This window comes from Papaver somniferum, chromosome 11 (genome assembly GCF_003573695.1).
Source record: "Papaver somniferum cultivar HN1 chromosome 11, ASM357369v1, whole genome shotgun sequence".
NCBI lineage: Eukaryota > Viridiplantae > Streptophyta > Magnoliopsida > Ranunculales > Papaveraceae > Papaver > Papaver somniferum.
The window spans coordinates 134,386,709-134,411,219 of NC_039368.1; the positions used below are offsets into that span (position 1 = coordinate 134,386,709).

The following is a 24,511-nucleotide window of genomic DNA, read 5'->3' on the forward strand; positions in this document are numbered from 1 at the left end:
TTTTCTTCTTCATCTTCATCCTTTTCATCATCACTTAAAAAGTCATAATCACTATCTGGTTCAGGATATTCTTTATCCGCACTCACGTTGCATACATGGAGTTTTACTCCTGGGAGAGAATTGCTTAAAAGAATTCCGTCAATAACAGATTGGGCACTAGAATGACCTTTGCGAATAACAGCTCTTTCAAGATTTCTAGCATTTACCTCTAAAAAATTCTTCTGATATGCGAACCTTCTTCGCGCTCTGCTTCGAGAAGCAGAAAGGGAGAGATTAAGATTTCCACGAGATATTTCCAGATTCGCACATTCTATGCGAACCTTGGATAATTCAGACTTCAATTGAGTAACAACAGACTGGTGCGATCTTTCAGAATCTACAAAAAATAATAAATAGACATAAATAAGAAACTTTTAAATCAACATTGTGCGGAGAAATACCAAGAAATCATAATAAGGCAGTCAACTCTAGCTGATTACCTTGGAAAAATTTAGAAAGAGTAAGGGTATTGTCCTTCATACTTTCCATAGCCTTATCAAATCCATCACCAACTGAACCATTGAGGCGAGATCGAATCTTCTTTTCTTCAAAAGAAAGAGATTTGTTCTTTTTCTTAAGAACATCATGGGAATTCTTCAATTGACTATATTTTTCTTGAAACTGATTCTTCTTCACAGAAAGACTTATATTATTTTGAACAAGTTTCTCATTTTGGTAGCTTAAATCTTTAAGTGAAGTCTCGTACTGTTCCTTCAGTACGTGAAGAGTTCGCGCTTGATTTTCATTTATTTCATGAAGAATTGAATACTGATGTGAAAACATTGCTTCTTTGTTCGAAAAAGATAGCTTCTCTCTAGAAAAAGTATGGTTTTCTTCTGATAAAGTTTGATGTAATAAATCAGCATCGTGTGATAATTTAGAAAAATAGGATATTTGATCACTAAAAAACTCAATTTTTTGAGTAAGCTGGTTATTCTCATGGGAAAGATTGTTAATATGATCAAGTGAATATGAATATTGATTATTTAATTAGCTCAGTTGGGACTGCAACTTCTCATTATTCGCTTGAGCATCTTCAGCAAGGAATTGAAAGTCATACCTCTCATTCGTTCGCTTCCGATTTAAATCTTAATAAGTGCACGAAGAAATTTACAAAAATGAACGTGTGCGAAAGAATATAGAATACGATAAATATCTCAAATATAATAATAAATACCTCTAAGTTTTTGATTCTCGTTGCGAAGAGTTTCAGCATCAAAACTCGAAACTTGGAGTTCTCCTCTCAGCTTTTGTATTTCCTTGTCCAAAGAAAATTTTTTCTGCGAAAGTTCCAACTGAGAGCAGCTAGATTCAAAATGCTTTTCATCTAGCATCACGCGATGATGAGAGTCCTAAAGAAAAAAGATGAAGTTAGTACAACTTGGAAGTAGCATAAAAGAAGATAGAATTAAGATGTGGAAGGTAGATACCAGAACATCTAGAGCAACATGGAAGCTCAGGTCAATTTGGGAAAAGACCTCATCCCATGAAGATTTATCAGCGGGAAATTCACATAGATGTTTGCTTAAGGCAGAACAGGAGCGAAACTTGCAAGGATCATCAGGTTTGAGCAACAAGTTTTACACTATCCAAAGCTTTCTTGTTCAAAGGAAAAGAAATTAACAAGGAAAAAGGAGTAGTAAAATCTGTTGGGACAGGGGATTTATTTTGAAGAAGGTTTGGTTGCGATCTATAATTAATGGGTGAAGGAAAAACTTGATTTGCATGCGATGAAGTCGCAGAGGAAATGGGAGGAGTACCTTTTATTCCTCAATTAAGATGAAAATCCTTATTTACAGGAGACTCCTTTTCAAAAAAAAAAAATTTCATCATAAGTAACATAGGCATTCTCATCTGTAAGATGGATTTTTGGTGAAGGAGTAGCAGGAACATTCTTCTCAGAAGCTTGAGATGGTGTAGGAGTAATATGAACATTTTTCTCAGAAGTTTGAATTATTGGAGTGATAGAAGGATTAGTATGCGAAGGTTGAACTGTAGTTATAGGGACAACGTCTGCAACATTAAAATCTAGAATATAAAGATTTGAAGGGATTGGTATGGGCTCACGAGGCCTCTTAGCTTTTGGCTTCTTTCCATCAACCATCTCAGAATCGGAAGCCTGTGAAAATAAAATAGATAAGAAATAGAGGCAACAATATTGTTTTAAATAAATTGGATATTTCTTACTTCTTTATTGTGCGAAGTCTTCCTCTTATGAGATTATTTATTATCAATTTTTGGTTTCTTCTTATGCGAATCTTTATTTTCATCCGACGAAGATTTGGGTTTTTACATGATTCGAAGAGCGCTAATAGAAGAACTTTTCCTGCGAAAGTATGGGAATTAGGTTAATAAAAAACTTAGATGAGAATGGTTAAAATCAATAATAATCATTATGAGGAAAGAAAACAAACTTCGATTCAGAGTTCATGGTGGAAGAACAACAGTAGAAGAAATCGGTGACAGCAGCAGCAAAAATGTATAATAACGGATGAAGATGAATAGCAACAAGAGAGAGAAGAAAAAAGTGTAGAAGTATAGTTGCAAAGAATAAAAAGAAAAGAAGGGTTATTTACTGTTGAAAAACCCTTATATAGGTGAAAAGAAACAACCGGTTGAAGACAGTTCAAGCCGGTTAAAGAGGAAGAAAATCTATACGTATGGAGAGAAACTTGAAACCCGGGAAATTGTCGAAGAAATAAAATGAACAAAGACAAGCATGTGCGATTTACAAAAGGGGAATTTCTCATATCGCTCACTCTGAAGAATAAACGAAATGAGAAGAGGCAAAATGTAGGAGTATCGCACACGTTAGTAATCAAGCGAAGTAAAGAATACAATCTAAGCGAAGAGCATCGCACACAGCAAAGTTGAGATGACGCACCAGATGATGTCAGCAAAGTCACGAGTAAATTACGAAGAACTGTGCGAAGAGGTATTCTATGCGAAGATGAGCGATTGTATATGAGCGAATGTGTCGCATAGTGATCCCGAAAATACTGGGTTTCTTAGCTGTCATCCACTATGTTAAATCCTATATAAAGGAGAAAGTCTTGGTCAAGAAATAGAGAGAGAGAGACAGAAAGTAAATCTAGATTTCAAGTAAAATTGTTGTAATACTTGAATCTATCTTGTAAACATTCTCAATATTCAATTAATCAAATAAGAATTCATAATGATCACTTAGAAATTGGATTAGTTTTAGTGGAGTGTAGTTGTAAGAAATCTTACAACTACACCTATCTCCTGATGATGTACCATAGCTGTGCGAATGACCATTATGCCGTGGGTTTCTAATCATAGAATAAAAATTACTAAATAAAGCCTAACAACTTAATTCGCCGATATCATTGTAGTTCAGTGTTAAAGTCACTGGGTGATGAAGTACCAAAGCTGTGTGAATGACCAACCGTTAGAACTGTCGGTTTATAATAATAGAATACAAAATTACTGCTAATAGCGCCTAACAACTTAATTGTTACTGTAGTTCTTCGATAAAATCACTGAATGATGATACCAGCAGGTGACTTGATTTCGGAACTTGTCAGCATCAACACCAATTTTTTTACGGATCAGGAGAAAAGGAAAAAAAAAAATTCCAACTTCAATTCTGCCAAGTGATTTACTATTATACTCCACAAAAAAATAAAGAAAAAAAAGTGATATATTATTATTACGTAGGTACCTAGCATAAAACTCTGAAATAGGTTGTGAGTAGAGGATGGGTGAAGTATCACCGTTAGCAATACGTTGGATATCTGGCTTGAGATCCTCATAAGTGATGACTGGGATGACTTTCTTAAAGGTCGTCTCTCGGTGATCTGTATGTATGCCGTTGACATCAAAACCATGTCTCTGCAAATACTAGACATGAGCATTAAGGGATAGTATTTCAGAGAGTAGACGCTTCTGAATTTCACCGGCATTTGTCGTTACATCCTCTATGAACTGGAGTGCTATCTTGTTCTTCTCCTCCCAAGAATTTTCACGAGTAGTAGTAGTGTTGTGTTGAACCACCATTGTTACGCGCTTTTGATCTTCTATAGGATTCATTCTCTTTAGTTTGGTGTTTTCTTTAGGAGCATATGTCCATGAACATATATAGCAATTTAGATTTCTTTTTCTTGAGAATAATTCCCAAAATCACAAGAAAGCAATGAAAATTTAAAATCCATACCAACTAGTTTTAGGGGTACCAACTTGTTTTGGGGTGTACCAAAATCCATAAAAATCGAAACATACTTCAGCATTGGATTGGTTTACGCCAAAGTAAAGTGGTACCGCTTATTAGCAATGTTGGACAATAAAGGGATAATCGCGGGGGAAAGTGAAAACTTCAAATTGATTTTTTTTTTTTTGAATAGAACTTCAAATTGATTCCTTTCCGACAAATAGTTTTAAGTGAAAGGATATTTTAAGTATTCAACTACCACACTTCTTTTTCTTGAATTAACAAGCTAGATGCAACCACCATTCCTCAGTTCAACATGTCGAACAACTTTAGCTAAAGCATCCGATGTTTCGATACAAGAAGCCACACATGAGAAGTGGTAAATTTATTAAAAACAACATAACGAAGTGGTGCAGTTCTCCAAGGAGGATTTTTATGGTTTAAAAGAAAATTACTAATACATAAATCATGTCTCAAAGATGATCTTAGGCTAGCCATCCGACTACTATTTTTAAGAAAACGCAAAATCATACACTATAAAGTAAATCATAATTATGTCCACAAAAAGATATTAAAAAAAAAAATCCCGAAGAATATTACTAATCCCTGAATTCTGCCTTCAAGGTGATCTTAGACGCATAAATAATAAGTATGCGAAGTAAGGATTATCTGATGTAAGCGAGGATTATCGCACATGGCAAAGTTAAAGTGACGTATTGGGTGATGTCAGCAAAGTCACGAGTAAAGTGTGATGTTCTATGCGAAGTATAAGCTGTGCGAGAATGAGTGAGTGTAAATGAGTGAATGTATCGCACAATGATTCCGAAAATAGTGGATCTCTTAGCTGTCATCCACTATGAGGAATCACTATATAAAGGAAAGAGGTCATCACGTAGGAGAGAGATCTTTTAGTGTGTGTGAGACAAGAAACTAGGAGAGAGAAAGTTTATTTGGAGAGCAAGTAAAGTCATTGTAAAGTCATTGTTATCCATTGTATCCAATTATTATCCTTGAAAATTAATAAAGAATTCATTATGATTACTTGAGTGATTATTTTAGATACATTAGGGTGTAGTTGTAGGTTTTCCTGCAACTACATTTTTGGCGCCAGAAACAACTTTGGGTGATAAATCCTGGTAGTAAATTCATCGAATCTTGGAAAAGGTAAGATCTGGAAATTGAAGATGGCGAGTCTTGGATCTACTATTGAAAAGGGAACATCAGCCAGGAGGAGCAATAGAATTGCTGAAAGAAGAAGAATTACAAATCTTGATCAACAAGAAGAAAGAGTAAGAGAAAATCAAGAAAACAAAAATCCAATTGGACCTCAGTGTGAACAAGAGCGGAATAATGATATTGATTATGATAGAGTGAGCGTTCATACTTCGCAAACAAGTTCAACTGAAGAGGAAACACAAAGAACTGGGGATACAGGAAGAATTGAGGGGAATGATGAGAATATAACAATTGCAGAGCTTAGATAAATTTCATTGCAGAACGACAAAGAGAAGGTGAAGAGCGTGCGAATTTGATACGTCAGAATGATGAATTAAGAGAAGAAAACCTTAGATTGCAAGAACAGAGATCGAGAAGTGCCACACGATCCAGGTCGAGATCAAGCAGGAGTTCATCAAGGCAAAGTCGATCCAATCAAGAAGATACTAGGCGAAGACAACACATGGAAGCTATTGAAGAAAACATGCAAGTAGATGATAATCCACAGGACCAACAAAGGAGAAGGGATGTAGCTCAAGATTTGGGAACTAATCGATATGAGCATCCGCGTGAACTTCTACATCACACACATAATAATTTTGAAAGAGAAGAAGAGGATCTGAGGCAAGGACAGATGATATTGCATGGAAGAGAAATGTTAAGAGAAGAGAACGAACGCGAAAGGGAAGCTACTCATGTGAGGAATGAAAGAGACAGACAAAGAAGAAGGGAAGAAATTGAAGAGAGAGAATTGCAAGAAGCATTGCGTCAAAATAATCATGATAATCGAGTAAGGCGGCGCGAACGTCATCGCATGGATGATATAGAGAAAGGCTGGGTTGCACCACAATAAAGAGAAATGTCAAGACATCGACATGATCGCACAGGTGAAGAGGAACGACATGATAGAGCACAGATCGAAACGAACATTGACAGGCGTAGGAGAAGAAGAGAAGAAGCTGAAGAATATGAGATGCAAGAGGCAATACGTCAGAATAATCATGAGAATAGACTGAGACAAGCAAGATTAAAAAGACCTATGCGAGAAGATATAAATCAAAGATTCAGTGAAGAAATTCTAAAAAAAATTGCGGAATTAAGAGAAATGATGACTGCGAAAAGAAATGGTGGAAGGAGACAACTAGAGGAAGCAGTGGAGGAAGCTGGGAAAACTCCCTTTACAAAGCAGATTCAAATGGCAGTGATATGTACCGTCTAAGTGCAATTTACCAACATTCACTAGCATATTTGATGGAAGCGCATGTCGACATTCTCTTTTATCCTACATACAAAACCATGGGTGGAAGGGACGACGAATTGATTCCTTCAACGTATAAAATTTATGGCTTCAATGGAACTGCGAACAAGCCAAAAGGTGAGGTGACTATGAGGATTCTTCTTCAGAATATGCCAACAGAAATTGTATTATGTGTTGTGGATGTCGAATCGCCCTATAACGCTCTAATTGGAAGACCATGGCTGCATAGTATCTTGGGTGTGTCCTCAACATTTCATCAGTGCATAAAATTTCCTTTACCTCAGGGTGTTGGTATTATAAGAGGAGATACAATTGAAAGTAGAAATTTTCAAGAAATTGACATTGACAAGTGCGAAGAAAGAGAGAGTAAGCGAAGAAATTGGAAAAAATCATGTTGCTGATAGTCAAAGAGCTGAGAGGTTAATGGTGGACGCAATATATAATGTTGGACAAACAGATAAGCAAAATACTGAAGCAGGGTTTTCTGTGAGAGATGATACTAAGCGAACCAGAAATATTAGTTCTATAGAAACCGAAAGAATGCAGAGGCAGAAGTTTTGTTTTCAAGACAAAAAAGAAGTGTGTGACGGTTATGGCACATAGGAGATTGAAAGGGTTATGCGAAATAATATTCCGAAAAGCATATGCGAGCTTAAGAAGATACAAAAAATGAAGGGGATAAGTGAGTAATATGAGGAATGGACATGTCTTTCTGAGAAACAAGTCAATAAGAAATCTATGTACCAGAGTTGTATAAACTCAAAAATTGAAAATGAAATGATAAATTCTAATTTCATAAAGTGATACCGTGTCAAGAAGAGAAAAATTAGAATCTTTATAAAGACCTTAATAAAAGGCACCGGAAATGATAATTTTTATCAAGATAGACTAGGAATCCGGATATGGCGTGCAACCTAGTTCGCATACATTCAAGAGGAAAAAAGTAAGACCTGTCGCACGTCAAAGTCGGAGAAACCTAGAAAGCATGATTCAAGGGAAAGCTATACCGACCCTGGAACTTGAGTTATGGAGATTTGGGGTGAGAATAAACAAAAATGCCCATCCGGGAGAGGTACCTTAAATTTTCAGTCTAAGATAATAATCTTAGATTGAGAGACTAAGGTGAGAAAGTCTCTCCTAAGGAGTTCAGAACTCGATCAGGGCGCCGAGGTACACGGTTGAGTCAAGAGTGCCTGGGGCGTCTGGAGCGTACCTTGCCACTCTTGACAAGTCCTGACTATGATGCACTCGGTCCGAAGATACCCCACTTAGGGTGTGGTCTCGCAACCATAAACCTCATTGGTGTTGCGATGTGAGGCTGCGAAATCAACTGGTTGCTGAATTAACCAGATGGGAAGAGTCATAACCTTAACCCGGTAGAGGTAGGCTTCCTTGAAGGGGCAATCAGGGGGAAGATAAAGACGACACCCTCCATTAGGGAGCTGAATTATGTCAAAAGAAGTAAATGTCATAAGCCTTTTTACTCAAGGGAGTATTAAGACTTATCATATTTACCTGAAGAGGAATAATACAAGAAAAATATAAGATGAGGTCAATGGGTCGATACATTACAGTGTAAAGACCGCATGCGATCTCATCGCACAAAATTGAGGCAAGATAATACCTTTACATAGGAAGGAAAAATAAGACCTTGTGAGAAACATAAAATTTTATACTAATTTTGTTTTGCAGGAATTTACAGGGAAAAAGGAATACTGCGAACGCATTCACACCAAATGCATGAAGAACTATAAAATAGAATTAATCATACTAAGTCTATCAAAATGTGTCAACTAACAGAGGCAAGAATGGGAATGCAAAGGGAATGTTATTTTCCCCATTTGATAGACTCATATACATGTGAGAGAATGATATTTTGGACGCGAATGCGAACAAAGGGAATTTATATTAAAGGAGTGAAAATTAATGCTCAAAAAGTGCATGTTTTTAAGGAAAAGAATTTACAAAGAATTTACAACAAGTGAAAATGATTAATCTTCATCTCGCTTAGCCTCAGAACCACTTATTTCTTCTTCAGATTCTTCATCTTCTCCCTCACTGTCTGAAATATCAGTAATATGTTCATTATCAGGGATTTCTGGAAATTTATACTTTGTAAGAGGGATGTTATTCTCAACGCAGACTTTCTTAACAGCAGCTTCGCGAGCACGATTAGCATCATTGATATTGTTTGAAACCATGATGATGAAGTTCTTCAATTGCTGATACTTAGAGTTGCGAGAAGATAAATCTTTTTCTTCAGAAGCTAAGAAAATTTCTAATTCTTCAATCTTCTGAAGATAATTCTTCTCTCCCTCAGAAGCTAAGCGAGTTTCTAATTCTTTAATCTTCTGAAGATAATTCTTCTCCTTGTCTGCGAAATATGAATAAACGAGTTAGGATATATAAAAGAAGATGTTCTTCCCAAAGAAAAGACAAGTATTAAAAGAGCAATATTTTACCTTCATAATTGGAAACAATGTCTTTAACCAATGCGGAATGATCATCCTGAAGACTCACGTTTATAGCTAAACCCTCTCTAGCATCATTCAGAAACATAGCAGCCCAACTAAATTCAGCTTCGCTTTCTATGAGAAACTGAGAGCGAATTAAACTTCTTTCTTCAACAAGTATGTTCTTTTTGCTCACAACTAAATCACGTTCTTTTTGAACCTCAACAATGGATTCTTGGAATTTTTCTAGTGCTTTTGCACCCTTAAGAGCAATATCGTCATTCTCATCAATAAGCTTATTCTTCTTTGTTTCCGAAACTTGAATTTGTTCTTGGCTCTCATGAAGACGATGTTTAAAGTTATTAAATGTAGTCAATAAAGATCTATGGCTTTTTCTAAGAGCAGCATATTTCAATCTTAATTCTTCCAAATTCAGATTTTCAAATCCTTGGTTGGGATAATTATTTAAAGAAGAATTAAGGTGTTCTAAAAGGGTTTCACCATCAGAAAGATTGGCATCCTCATCCGAAAGGTTATACAGGTCCGCGAATATAACAAAATAAGAAATGCGTATTATCGCATAAAAATAGAAGAACAAGGAAAATAAAGGCTACATACCAATCAGTTCATAATTTATTTCTCGGGCTCTGCGAATCAAATCAGAATTGGTTGAATTCTCATCTTTAAGCTTGGCATTTTCTTTCTCAAGTTTAGTAAGTCTCCTTTGGTAGTCCAAGGAGATTACATAAGATAAACGGGCTCCCTGCGAGAATGAAGGGAAGTATTACTATTAGGAATAAAGCAAGACTAAAGAAAAGACAAATGGTAAAGTTACAAATATTACCAAAGAGCCGATTATGAATTGGAGGTTCGGATTTATCGCATGGAAAGCTCCACGAAGAGATGGATCATCTAAAGTAGGAGCATCACATATTTTAGAGACCATTCCAAAGGCACGATTTAATTCTTCATTATCAACAACAGTCAAAAGATCTCCAGCAAAAAGATTGGACAAGTCTCTCAAAGAAGAGGGAACTGATGAATCCTCAGAATCAAGGATGTCATCCTCACTAGACTCCGATCTTGAAGAAGAATCGTATTTTTTACGCTTCCTAGAGAGATCATCCATTGTAGATGTCGTTGTTGATGAAGATTTAGACGTAGGCCTTTTAGGAATATACTTACCTTAACTTGAAGTCTTATCACCCAAAGATTTCACCTACGCGAATAATCAAGATAAGAAACAGAGTCAACAATATTGTTATAATCAAAAAGAATGTTTCGTACTTTATTATTCTGCGAAGCTGATGCATTGTGTGAAGTTTTGTCCCTCTTAGCAGCCTGCAAAAAGTGGGATTATTATGCAAAATTGAAAACATTTATACGAATATAAGAAATTGGAAGAAATTATGCGAGATTGAGAGCATTTATGCGAAGCCCCCATACCACTTTCTTTGTCTCAGCTTCGGAAAGTACAAACTTCCAAGGTTGGTAAGAAGAAAACTTTTCAGGAAGAGGAATATCAGAACCATCCTCATCTTTACCAGAAATATAAGGACCCTCTAGAATGACAGGGCAATTAAGCCAGCTCGAGTCATTAGATCTGCGAGCAGAATTGTTAAATTTGTCATTCCAATCAACGTCTCGCATGATCATATCATCTTCAGCAATACCATCTTTTCTTCTTAAGCGAATGACCCATTTAGTTAAATTGATTTCATAATTACAACATAGTAATTTTTGAATAAGTTATCAAGAGTATATTCGGTAGAATCAATGACTTTATCACGATGCGATTCTTTTCGCACCTCATAAGGATAAGAGGATTCTAGCCCAGCTGCGCGACGAGAATATTCCAGTGCTATTCTAATCGCATCACCACTTAGTTGGAATATTCCCCGTGCGAATCGATCATCAGTAAGAATTTCATAAAATATGGGTATTTCGGGGTTGAACAAGGGAATTGGAAGAATAGAAATTTGTCCCAATGAAACAATAATTTTTTGATTGTTCCATTGATCGGAATTGATCAAATCAAGATTAAGTTTGGATGAATAGTCAGATGATGAGGGAAGAGAAAGTGAGGAACCTCTCGAATGGAATTCGTTCTTCAATCTATTGAATTCTGTCTCCATCTTCTTACCAGCAGGAGCCATTTTTAGAATGGGAATGAAGATGAGTAAAAGTAGTAAGTTATTTGATGAAATAAGTTTAGTTTTAATCAGAGAAAGCAGTAGCAGAAAAGATGAAACAAGAAAGTATAAAGAAGAAAGAAAAATACGAAAGAAGATATATAAGGAAAGATTAGTCTCATTTTTCAAGATTTCATTAATGCGAGGAATGAATGGATAAAAACAGGCGATTAAAAGGACGTGTCAGATAATAAATGGTTAAAAATACACGCGTAATTAAGGAAAACTGGAATTCCGGAGGAATGTCGGCAAGATGGAATACGAAAAGATACATACATACGATATTATAGGATGAAAAATTCTCATATTGCTCACTCCACAATGTAAGCGAAATGAGAAGAGGCAAAATGTAGGCGTGGAATATCGCACAAATAATAAGTATGCGAAGTACGGATTATCTGATGTAAGCGAGGATTATTCCACATGGCAAAGTTGAAGTGACGTATTGGGTGATGTCAGCAAAGTAAAGTGTGATGTTCTATGTGAAGTATAAGCTGTGCGAGAATGAGTGAGTGTAAATGAGCGAATGTATCGCACAATGATTCCGAATATAGTGGATCTCTTAGCTGTCATCCACTATTAGGAATCACTATATAAAGGAAAGAGGTCATCACGTAGGAGAGAGATCTTTTAGTGTGTGTGATACAAGAAACTAGGGGAGAAAAAGTTTATTTGGAGAGCAAGTAAAATCATTGTTATCCATTGTATCCAATTATTATCCTTGAAGAATAATAAAGAATTCATTATGATTACTTGAGTGATTATTTTAGATACATTGGGATGTGATTGTAGGTTTTCCTGCAACTATACTATTTTTAAGTACAATGAATCATTCCATTGCTACAAAGAGACATCCAAACAATTCTTCTTCTTTTTTTTTCTCAGAGAAAATTATTACTACCTAGATCATTTGTTCACCAAAATGACCATACACTAGCAAAATTACCCAGTATGAAGTGAATCACTCTAGGCCAAAAAGACATCCAACCTTTTTTTTATCTCGGAGAATATCACCAATGTCTTGACAATTTGTCTCAAAGATGGTTTACATACCAACCATTCAACTTGTAGCGCAAAATCATGCACTGTTAAATGAATCATTCTATGCCCACAAAAAGACATCCAACATTTTTCTTATCTCGGAGAGTACTATCAATATCTTAATAATTTGTCTTAAAGGAGCTGTTTTCGAAGGGACTTAAGAAAGGGTGGTATTCCACATTCGTTATTAGAATTTCCAAAAGTAACACTTTTGACTTTCGACAACGGTTTTATACCGAATTTGTCCCCCACGATGAACTTTTCGCAACGGTTTTGTTAATAGAGTTCAGTTAACTTTCGTCCTTGACCAGTTGTGCCCAGTTGACCTGTCAAGGACGAGGGTGCACATCGAATCTAGTGTTGTTTTGTCTTTTTGGGACATAATTTTCTGTTTTGGAATTTACGAGGACTTTAGGAGGATGCAATTTCACTTTTTTAAGGTTCCCTCCTTGCAATAATCTCGTCTGGAATATGGCAACCATTCAACTTGTACTCTTAAGGACATGCTAAATCATACACCATGAAATGAATCATTTTATGCCCACAGAAAGACATCCAACCTTTTTATATGAATCCTATTATTGGGGCTTGAAGCTTTTGGAATTTGGGGGCTTGATATGCTATCTAACATACTTAGGGGTAAGGGGACCTAATTTTTGTGAAAAGGCAAATATACCCTTGATCATTATTATACCTAAAATCAAAGTTAAATCAAATTTCTAAACCAAAATTAATTCACCTAACCTTTTTTCTTCTTCTTCTTCTCAAAGTCAAACAAAACCTTGAATTTTTCTTTATCAAATCTCCATCGATTTTCAAAAATGTTTATTAAGATTTATTCTCAATAAGACAAGATCAGGACGATTTGGATTATCATAAACTTGTTATGATTCTATTGTTTATGAAGGTGTTGAACCACAAATTGAAGATTGAAGATTAGGTGAATGAATCTGTCCAAACACAATTAAAAATCCTCAAGATGCTAAGAATTCAAAAACCCACCATTTATTTTGCCTTTAAATGGGTTTAATAGGTAAGATTGAAGAATTTAGGGTTTAGGAAAACTGGTTCTGGGTGAATTACGGCTAGGTGTTCTTTCCGACCTAGCCGTAAACGTGCATAAACGGTTGGGACTCAAAGAACTCCCAACCGTAAAATATCTATCACGGTTGGGACTTTTTTAGCCGTTAATTGTTCTGTATCTATAGAAAACAAGGAAATTATACAAAATCAGCTGGGAATTCCCAACCGTAACCCAAGGTTCCCAGTCGTTCTATTAGTTTCCCAGTCGTGAAGTTTTGTGTCGGTCGGGTTATAAAATTTTTCCAGCCGTGATGTTTTGTGTCGGTCGGGTTGGATAGTTTTCCCAACCGTTATGGTATATGTCGGTTGGGTTGGAATGTTTTCCCAGCCGCTCTGGCTTATCTCGGTTGGGTTGGAAGTTTTCCCAGTCGTTATGCCTTATGGCGGTTGGGTTGGAAAGTTTTCTCAGCCGTCGATTGACAAACCGATGGGTTTCGCAACCGTAATTGTCTGAATGAGTGTTTCTTTGATCTTGTATAATTGTGTCATTTTTGGGAACCAAGGATGGGAAAAACCATACATTTTTCAGTGAAACGAAAAGGAATACATATTTCATAGAATAAGTTTTCATTACATTGCAAACATGGGTCTTAACAATAGTGGAAGAAGTCACCGTAGATACTTTCTTCCAAGACATGATAGCAAGCCTGAAGTTCAAACTTCTTTCCATGGACATCCTCATATTCAGCTTCGTTCATCTCCCACTGAAAAACAAAACAATTTCTTATAAATTGGTTTTTACATAAAAAATTTTTTGATGGGCCAATTATTGACAAACTTACTCTAATTGTGCACGTGGCATATTGAGATTGTTTTCCTTTACGACTTCCATTTCGTCTTTGAAGGCTTCCAATTGTGGAAACATCTGCTCGAGTCTTTTCTTAATGAGTTTCATCGATCTTCCATTACGATTTCCGTCTAACACCACAAAAACAATTCGCACACGGTTCCAAAGAGCCTTTTCGATTTCATCTATGAAAGGAGTGCATCTTCAAAATGCTTTGATACCGTCAGCCACGCTCTGACGATTGTAACATCTTCTTTAATGGTGTAGCGAGTAACCATGTTTCTTTCTTTTTTTTGCTACAATTGTGAGAGAGATAAGACTGTCAATATCTGTCTGATATCCGGAATCCTTTTACGAGTATTCGAGATCCTATAGGATTTTATCAGTTTTATCGAATGTCGGATATCGTATCGCATATTATATCGTATATTTCTTCCTTAATATATCAGAATCGGATTAGGCTCCATCTGAATTGTTAATATCCGATGTCCGACAGAACAAGGACTTATTTGTGATTTACCTTAACCATATTAGAGTCGAGTATAAGAGTAAGGAAAAACATCTGATATCCGATATGAAATGTTTGAGAAATTGAACTTAAATTTAAATTATGAACATGTTTTATAGGGTTCAACATTTTTTTATCGGAACCGGATATTATCAGATAAATATCCGATATCTGATAGATTAGCCTATCGAAATCGATATTTGATTTTGATATCCTATAGGATATCATCGGATATCGAATATCCGACAGCGCTTAACCTATCGGATACGGATTTCCAAAATATACGACGGATGTCTTCCATTGACACCCCTAGATAGAGAGATAGAGAAGCAGTGTATTTTGTGTGAAAATTTAGATTGGAGAAGAGTTATTTTATAGCAAAAAAATGACCCAACTGATAGTTTTTTCAAAAACTAATCGTTTCTCAAAAAACGCAACGCATTAACTCAATGCAGTTGGAGCATTACGACCACGAAACATATGATCTTCTGGCCAATATTAGGGATTTATGGCTTGGAATTTCAATTTTTCCCTGCCGTATAAGGTGGTTACGGCTTGGTAGTTCCATGTTTCCAGACCGTAAATATGAACCTTCCCAGAACTTCCCAGCCGTTTTCAATGCGTCCCATCCATAAATGCGTTACAGGATGGTTATTTAATGTTTCTTGGCCGAAAATCTTAACAGAAATATCACAGATGAATTTTTGGCTGGGACGCATTGAAAACGGCTGGGAAGCTCTAAGAAGGTTCAGATTTACGGCCTGGGAACATGGAACTACCAAGCCGTAAACCCTTAATTTCGGCCATAAGATTATATGTTTCCTGGCCGTAATTCTTCAACTGGATTGAGTTAATGCGTTGCGTTTTTTTAGGAACGAATAGTTTTTGAAAAAAGATACCCGCTGGGTCATTTTTTTGATATAAAATGACCCTTCTCCAATCTAAATTTTCACACAAAACACGCTCACTCTCGATCTCTCTCTCACAATTGTAGCAAAAAAAGAAAAAAAACATGGTTACACCGTACACCACCGAAGAAGATATGGCAATCGTTAATGTGACGCTCACGGTGAGAAAGCATGAAGAAAATCAAGGCATTAACGCGGGAGTAAGTGATGATTCTCAATTAAACCATATATTTATGGTCGTTGTGGCCATAAATGGTAATCAAAATGGAAGATCGATGAACCAAATAAAGGATAGGTTCAATGAGATTTATCAAGAAATAGAAATTTTTAGGGTGCAATTAGCACGGGCGAAGGGGATGATTCCGGAAATGTCTTTTTTCAATAGAGTGAGTATGTGCAAATGTTTTCTAATCAAGTAAGTTTTGAATAAAATACTAACTTTATTTTGATTTGGTTTTTAGGTCGCCTGGGCTCTTGGCCGTTACCAAGTTATTCGTCGCAAAGAATTTGAGCATCATAAATGTTATTGGATCACGAGAGAGTTTATTGAGATTTACAACCAACCTTGACTATTTAAGTGTATTACTCCATGTTTTATTTTTTGCATTTGGGTATAACTATTGAATGTAACGTGGCCTAGCCAAATTATGTAATGATAACATTATTGCTGAATGGAAAATGAAAATTTTGATTGAATACGACTACAAATTTACAAAATCAACCATAGTTACGGCTGGATTTACCAGCCGTAAGTATCTGTAATTATGGGAATCTTAATTAACGGCCAGAATATCCTGCCGTAAACTGTTAAATTCTAACCGAAAAACCAGCTTCCAAACCAATATATCAATTACGGTCGGGTAACAACGGAAACCCAGCCGATATGTTGTTTACGGTTCGGTCGTGGTTCCTTGTTCAATCGTAATTGATACACAGAAGACTCTGGTTAACTATTCGGCAAGGATTTCATACTAACCCACCCATGGGTATGAATTATGGCCAGATGTTCTTACTAACCTAGCCGTGAATGTATATTACGGTCTATAACGCTTAAATTTCGAACCGTAAATACTTATAAAGGCTGGGACGACAACATTTTCCCAGCCGTAACCTGTAAATAAATTCGGATTTTTTCCGTTTCAAACGGATTTGAATCAATCAAAATTTCAAATGGGGTTGATTACAAGGTTTTCTATACTAGTTTCAGGATAGGTTTCATTAGTTTTTCTTCAAAGTTTTCAAAACAGTTCATCAAAATCATCCTCCTCCTTCTAGTTCAAAAACAAAAGGAAAAAAAAAGTTTTGATTTTCAAAAAATTGATCATTAAATTAGTATAATCCATTTGCTAATCGTGATTAGTTTACTTAATCATCATAATTATCGCTAATCAAATCAGGGGTATACTGGAAATTATTTAAATTGGAGGATAAGGGGTTATAAAAACTACTATTTCATGACCCATTAAGCCCCCAAACAACCATCTTCCCTACAGTCCCGATAATAAGATTCTTTTATATCTCGAAGAAAATTATCAATATCTTGGTAATTTGTCTCAAAGATGGCTACACGGCAACCATTTAACTTGTATTCTTGAGGATACAAAATCATACATTATCAAATAAATTATTCCATATCCCATAAAGAGACATTTAAACATTTTTTTTTCCCGAAGAAAAGGAATAATATGTCTCAAAAATGATTTTGAACTAGCCATTCAACTACTACTCTTAATATGTCTCGAAGATATTTTTGGACTAGCCATTCAACTGCTACTCTTTAGGACATGCAAAATCATATATTATGAAATGAATCATTTTATGCCTACAAATAGAGGTGTAAAATGTGTCGACCCCGCACAACCCAGTTCACAAAATCACGTGTTTAGCGTGTTACGTGTTGTGCTGGGTTGTGCCAGAGATTCAGATGTGTTGTGCTGCGCTCTGCTAAATGGCGCGCGTGTTGTGCTGTACTGTGTCAGAAAAACAATCATGTTGTGCCGTGCTGCGATGTACTAGCCTGTTTATTTTATAGTTTCCAAAGTATACGATATTTTAGTTAGAGCAAGTCTTATGGTGGAATCCAATCTAATCCAAGCTTGGAAAAAGTGTGGAATGCCAAGTCTAATGGCTTCCAAGTTGGTGTCATCTACATTTTTTCCAGGCCATGCTCCATGATTTTGTGGAATGATTTGTGGAATCCAAAAAAAACACTAATCTGATTGGCATACTAAAAGACAAAAATCATTATCTAGAATAGCGTTTGGCGCTAATCAAAATAGGTTTTATGCTATTCTATTTTATTTTATTAGAAAAAGATATCCCATTTTATGTTCACAGTTTATATCTGATGTAAACAGTAGTATTTCCTGTTTTATTTAATTGTTAAAATAGATGAAATCTATCCACGTGTCGACGAATTAGTGGTTGAAAGAAATCAGGTTCTTATTTTCAAACTAAAAAACTAACTATTTATTGTTATGTGATAACGTGGCGACTAAATAATGCACGATTTATAAAGGGGATACCAGTCCTACTAAGTGTTGATATCATTTCATCGATCCAACGGCCATGATCGATAGGATCTTTTTGTCCTATATGAAACGGTGTCAGTACTTAGTAGAACTGGTATCCCCTTTATAAATTTTGAAATGATGGTCGAAAGATATCAGTGGGGTCTTATTTTCAAACTAATAAACCAAATATTGATATATATGCCGGACATATGGATTATTTCAAACCATTTTTTTCTTTCTAAAAAATGCTATTTTAATTAGTGTTTAACGCTATTATTTTTTGGCGTTTCGGAATTTTCCAATCACCAAACTATTTCGATTTGGCTTCCATGGTCTATTTCAAATGCTGAGGTGTCATGGAATATGGAATATGGAATTCTTACACCATAAGACTTGCTCTTAGTATATGTATTATTATCCAAATTGATTAGTATAAAGAAAATAAAATGTCAAAAACTGGTTAAAATAAAGACTTTCTTGTGAAATATGCATGCAATGTGATGTATTGCATTGTATTTTATGTATGATTTGGCGTGATTTCTTCGTGCGTCGTGTTGTGTTGTGCCGCGTGCTTTCACGTGCCACGTGTTGTGCGGTGCTGATGTGCCTATTTGTCTGGCACATCACAGCACACTAAGCTAACGTGCTTTGCCCGTGTTGTGCCAGTTCACATGTTGTGCCGTGCTTTGCCCGTGTTGTGCCAGTTCACGTGTTGTGCCGTGCTGTGCTCGAATTTTAACTTGCTGTGTTGTGACATAAACATACTGGGCCGGCCTAATTTACACCTCTGCCTACAAAGATGTATCCAAAAAAAAAGAAAAAAATCTTGAACAAAATCACGCACACCTAAATCATTTGTGTCAAAGATACCTAAGATCATCCATTCAACTGCTACTCTTAAGGACATAAAAATCCGTCGCCCAGATGATTTTTTTTCTACAAACAACCTTCACATAGAAATAAAAATTTCTGATCCCGATTTGGCCAGTTATATCTAAAAGTTTCTGGGAACTGATGTAAGGGGAGTAGGAATTAAGAACGTAAGAAGCGGCATCCGCGTTTGGTGATGTACCGGTTGTGTGGCCTTTCAATTCGAGTACCAAACCTCACCATCTACCGATCTTAATTTTAATCGTTAACTTTTAACGACTGATATTCAAAGGGATGGATGGTGGTATTATACATCTCGAATTGTTCTCATTTTTTGTAGGAGTGTATAGTCTTATAAGAGTAACATATCATCTAAATATTAGATTCAAATTCATTGTTATTTGAATTTTGCGAAAAAAATGACGCAAATCATATATGATAGTGTCCATCTAAGAATGTGCACGGATCCTCTCATGAAATTTAGACCAAAATTAAATCATCCTAGTATTCATAGAATTCTTTGGTTCTTTTGATCCTCATATATATTGATGAATACAAAGAATCAAACAATAACTTTGACAAACACCCTTTGCTTAGTATATAGTAATACATTACATTGTTAGCTTGATCTCATATTGATTTCTTATCATTATCATACAGAATGACAGTGAGACCAATATTCATTGACAAGTTGCCCAAACAGCGATCCTTCCTCCTTCATTAACTTCATGGGTTCATCATACTCTACGATTTTCCCTGTAGAATTACACAAAAAACTAGTGGTTAAAAATCAACTAAAATTTCCAAAATAAATAAATTTGACGTAATATATTGAACACACATACCGTCACTAATGGCGAGCACCATTGTACTGTCCATCACGGTAGGGATTCTATGCGCTACTGTGATTACCGTACATTTTGCGAATTCTGTTCGTATGATTTTCTGTAGAATGCAATCTGTTGCATTGTCAATTGAAGCTGTAGCTTCATCAAGCACCAAAATCTGACTTTTCCTCAACAATGCACGGCCTAGACCAAATAGTTGCCTCTGTCCCATGCTCCAGTTAGCGCCATCTTGTGCAACTGTAAAATCATTTTTTTTTTCAAGAGTCGAAATATGAATGGAAACAGTAATTCTGAAAGTTCCAATCTTACCTAAACCATCCAAACCCTCGTCTTTATTTTGTATAGCCTCCAGAAGCTGACATTTACCCACAACCTTCATAGGTACAGTTGCATAACAAGTCAGTATATGTATGGACAATTTTTATTTACAAGGTACTAACAGAACACCACATTACCTCCCAAATTTCATGGTCTGTGTATTGGTCTAAGGGATCCAAATTGTATCTCACTGTCCCACTAAAAAGAGTGGGTTCTTGAGGTATGATCCCTAAGCGTGATCTCAGGTCATGGAGTCCAATCGTGGAGATGTCAATGCCATCTATAACGATCTGTCCCCCTACTGGATCTACCAAGCGAAACAAAGCACTTATTAGTGTTGTTTTTCCGCTACCGGTCCTCCCAACAATTCCAATCTTGTGCCCTCCTTCAAATGTGCAAGAAACTCCTCGAAGAACAAGTGGAGTATCGGCCCTGTATCTCATCTGCTTGAGGTCATTATCATATTCGTTCATTTAGTACCACCAAGACTTCAATAAAGACGGCCTAAAGCTGCAAATTTAGAAATAGGTAATATAGGTACCTTCAAATCGCAAATGTCCACTCTACCTGCAGTAGGCCAATGGGGTGTCGGCCGATTCCCTTTTATGACTTGTGAGGCTTCACTAGGAATGTTCATGTATTGGTTTAGCCGTTCAACAGAAATAATGTCATTTTCTAGTGTACACTGATTTTGAACGGAAGAACCAAGGGACGAGCTCAATGAGAGACCATAAGCCAGTGCCATTCCGATAAAACCTGCTTGTGGCCACATATAGCAAAATTAATTGCTCACATTAAAAACCGAATATGGCATACAAGAAGAAACAAAAATCCTACCCGAACTAAAGGTTCCCTGGGGAAGCAACACCATCACAAGTGCTGAGCAAGAAAGGACAGTCGCACTAAGAGTTTCTAGACGTTGTAAAAGCCACTGAGTTGTGGAAAAAATGTGAAAAGAAGGACTAGCATTTTTGTCGATGAGACTGAGATTCTCAGCAAAGAATCTGTCTTCCTCATTGAAAGCTCTAATAATCATCGCTCCTGCTATGGATTCCCCAAGTTGGTTTGCCACCGACGATTTGGTTGTCCCATTAATCCGCATCAACTCATTTGCAGAAGCTGAGTAGTACCTCTGCCAGCAAAAATGTGCATTGCATTTCATTAGTTAATTACTTATCTTCCTTAGATTTCCTTGAAGCGCCGGAATAAACAAACCAAGTTTTACCTGCAAGTATATTACCAAGCATACCATGGGTACGGTGACAAACAAAACTTGCCAGGTAATAACAGCCATTACCCCAAGACTCGTATAAGTATTAAGGGTTGTTGCAATTGCAAAAACCAAACTGAATGGAACATCAAGGTCAACAATGGATGAATCGGAAGACATCTACAATTAAGAAACATAGAAACATCAATTAGCATCGTGCGCGTAGTTATCACCGGTCAGTAACACTAACAAGGTTTTAAAACGTAATCGTGCATTGTACTTACTCGACTCAATATCCTTCCCAATGGTGTAAACTCGTAAAAAGATATGGGTGCATGAAAAAGAGATTTCAATAGCTTAGAAAACAAGGACTTAGATGAATGGATACCCATAGCAACTGTGGAAAGAGATCTAACAAGCAAACAAAATATAGAGCTAAATCCGATCAGCAAGTATACTTCAATCAGGCGTAATTTACTGATCCGAGGGTTCTGAACATTGGCAGCCATCCAAGAGTTCTGTAAAATTTGGCTAACAACAAACATAAGTTGCGCAACAGTTGCCAAAGAAAAGTAAAAAATGGCTTTGCCTTGATTTAGATATTGTAGGTAGGGCTTCAAACAACTTTTTCCGGATTCTCTCACTTCTTGCTTAATCAACTGATTCTCAAATGCAACTGGTTCTACAGTTTCTTTAGCAATCGGGGCGTCGGTTTGCCAAGAATTCACCTTGGAAGGTAACCTGTTACAGTTGACAGTATCTTTGTGTGCTTTGGCAAGGTCACAAAATTCTTGGCTAGAACTCATTAACACATCAAAAGAAGCCGCGTGTTGGATTTTCCCATGTGACATCAACTGCAAGAAAACCAAACGTTGATCCCCAAAAGAAATTCTGATTAGGGAAAGGAAAAACCAAAGAATCACATTCCGAAAGATATTATACTGAAAACTTACCAAAACAGAATCAAATGTAGGAAGGAAGTCGACTTGGTGAGTAACAAGTAAGACTGTCTTTCCTAATAAAGCCCCCATTATGTATTCCTGCACAATACAGATTAGCTATAAAGAAATAAAAACATAAGTTGCAGTTAAGTGAAGAAATGAAATTTCACATTAAATAGGCTTGTAGCAGTAAGGGCGTCAACTGCACTGAATGGATCATCAAGGAGATAGATATCTGCGTCTTGATAGAGCGCACGAGCAAGTTGAATACGCTGCTTTTGGCCACCACTTAGATTAATTCCTCTTTCTCCAATTTCAGTTAGATCACCATAAGGTAACATCTCAAGGTCTTTTACCAAGGAACACTTTTCTAGTGTTTCTTGGTATTTTACCTTATCCATTATGCGACCAAACAGTATATTCTTCTGTATGCTTCCTGACTGAATCCATGCAGTCTGGGAGACATATGTAAGTTTTCCTTGAACTTGAATCTGTAGAGGAAAAAAGAATCAGTACTTCACATGACATGTTTATGATTTAAGAAGGGGGAAAAAAGCACTTACGGAGCCTTCAACCACTGGTACCTCGCCAAGAATTGCAGCTAGGAGGGTTGATTTACCTGCACCTACCTCTCCACAGATGGCCACTTTCTCACCAGGTTTGACCTCTAAATTTATGGATGTTAAGGTAGGCTTCAATGGATTCTTTTCCCACGAAAATGTAGCCAACTTCACATGTATGGCATGGTTATTTTGTGGCTTTTCTTTTCTAGCATGCCTGATATCTCGACCCAGCAATTCTGGTTCAGCAAGAAACTTTGCAATCCGTTGCAATGCAACTTTTGCATGAATCACTGCTCCAATAACCTGAGGGATTGGTCTCATAGAACTCTGAATGATGCGTAGAGTTGCTATGAATGTGAAAACATTTGTAGCACTGAGAGGAACTTTAAGAAAGTAACAAGCTACAAAAGTTGCAGATGAGACTAACACGAGAGCGGACCAAAAGAAAAATCCGTTGTATGCCTTACGCAACTGCAAGGCTGACAACCACTTGTATTCAACTCTCCTCAGACGTATAATAACAGTCTTGAAATGTGTCTCCCAAGCATACAGCTTCAACACTTTCATGTTCAAAAGCGCTTCCGACATTGCCTTTAGCCTCCTATCCTGAGCGACCGCAAGCTTAGTCTGGAATCTAAGCTGTGATTTGGCTAAAGGGCCATTGCATAACACGGTGAGTATTAGAATGACCAATGCTGCAAGTGTTGCAATCCCCACAGCATGGACAAGAATTAATAATCCAAGACACGTCTGCAGGACCGTTGTCCATGTCTGATGCAATAAGTATGAAGATGCGCCTAGTCTATAAGCATCTACCGTTATATAATTTATTATTTCTCCGGCTGAATGTGTAGTCTTAGCAGCATTAGAAATCCTCAGTTGCTTTCGGTAAATAGCTGCCGAGAGCAAAGACTTGAGTCTGACTGCCATTAAACCGCTCTGAAAGTACCACTGCCTCATCGATAGTGACTCCAAGAATTTCATCAAAAACAATGCTATAACCAGTACAAGACCTTCATGTTTAAAGCTTCCCTTTCCTTCTGTAACCTTAATTAAGGCACCGACAAACAGGGGAGTGGTCGAGAGAGTGAGAACCTTAAGAAGCGCAAAGAAGCCGGATATCAGAATTTCTTCCCAATAACATAAAGCAAGTGCCCGCAAAATTGATGGTTTGGTTTGTTTTTGTTTCTTGAAGTTCTCCATGAACAACAAATAACATGTTTCTGCTCTCTCATCCTTCCGTAACATGGGTATATCATCATCTTCGAGTTGCATTTTCCTCTTAGCTTTTTTCATGAATGGATTTAACCACCAAAAAGACATTCTACTAAGTAATCCAGCATTGGCGAATGGAGTATTTAACTCATTCTCAAGATTATGGTTATTATTCATCTTGAATTTTCAATGAGCTTCAATCTTTTAGAAAATCCACATACATGCATATGGTAGCAACATAAATGATAAAGAATCAATGTTTTACTTGCCTTTTTTCAGCATCAACCAAAATGCCAATTTCATATGTATATATATTTCAATAGAATATGCTTAGGTTCTGACTAGTTTCCAGCTTATCATCACCTTAAAGACATCGAC

The 24,511-nt window shown here is 36.6% G+C and overlaps 1 pseudogene; it reads right to left on the bottom strand.

The window, feature by feature from the left end:
• Positions 1–19,567: 19,567 nt before the first annotated feature.
• On the bottom strand, positions 19,568–24,241 carry LOC113322407 (annotated as a pseudogene).
• Positions 24,242–24,511: the final 270 nt, after the last annotated feature.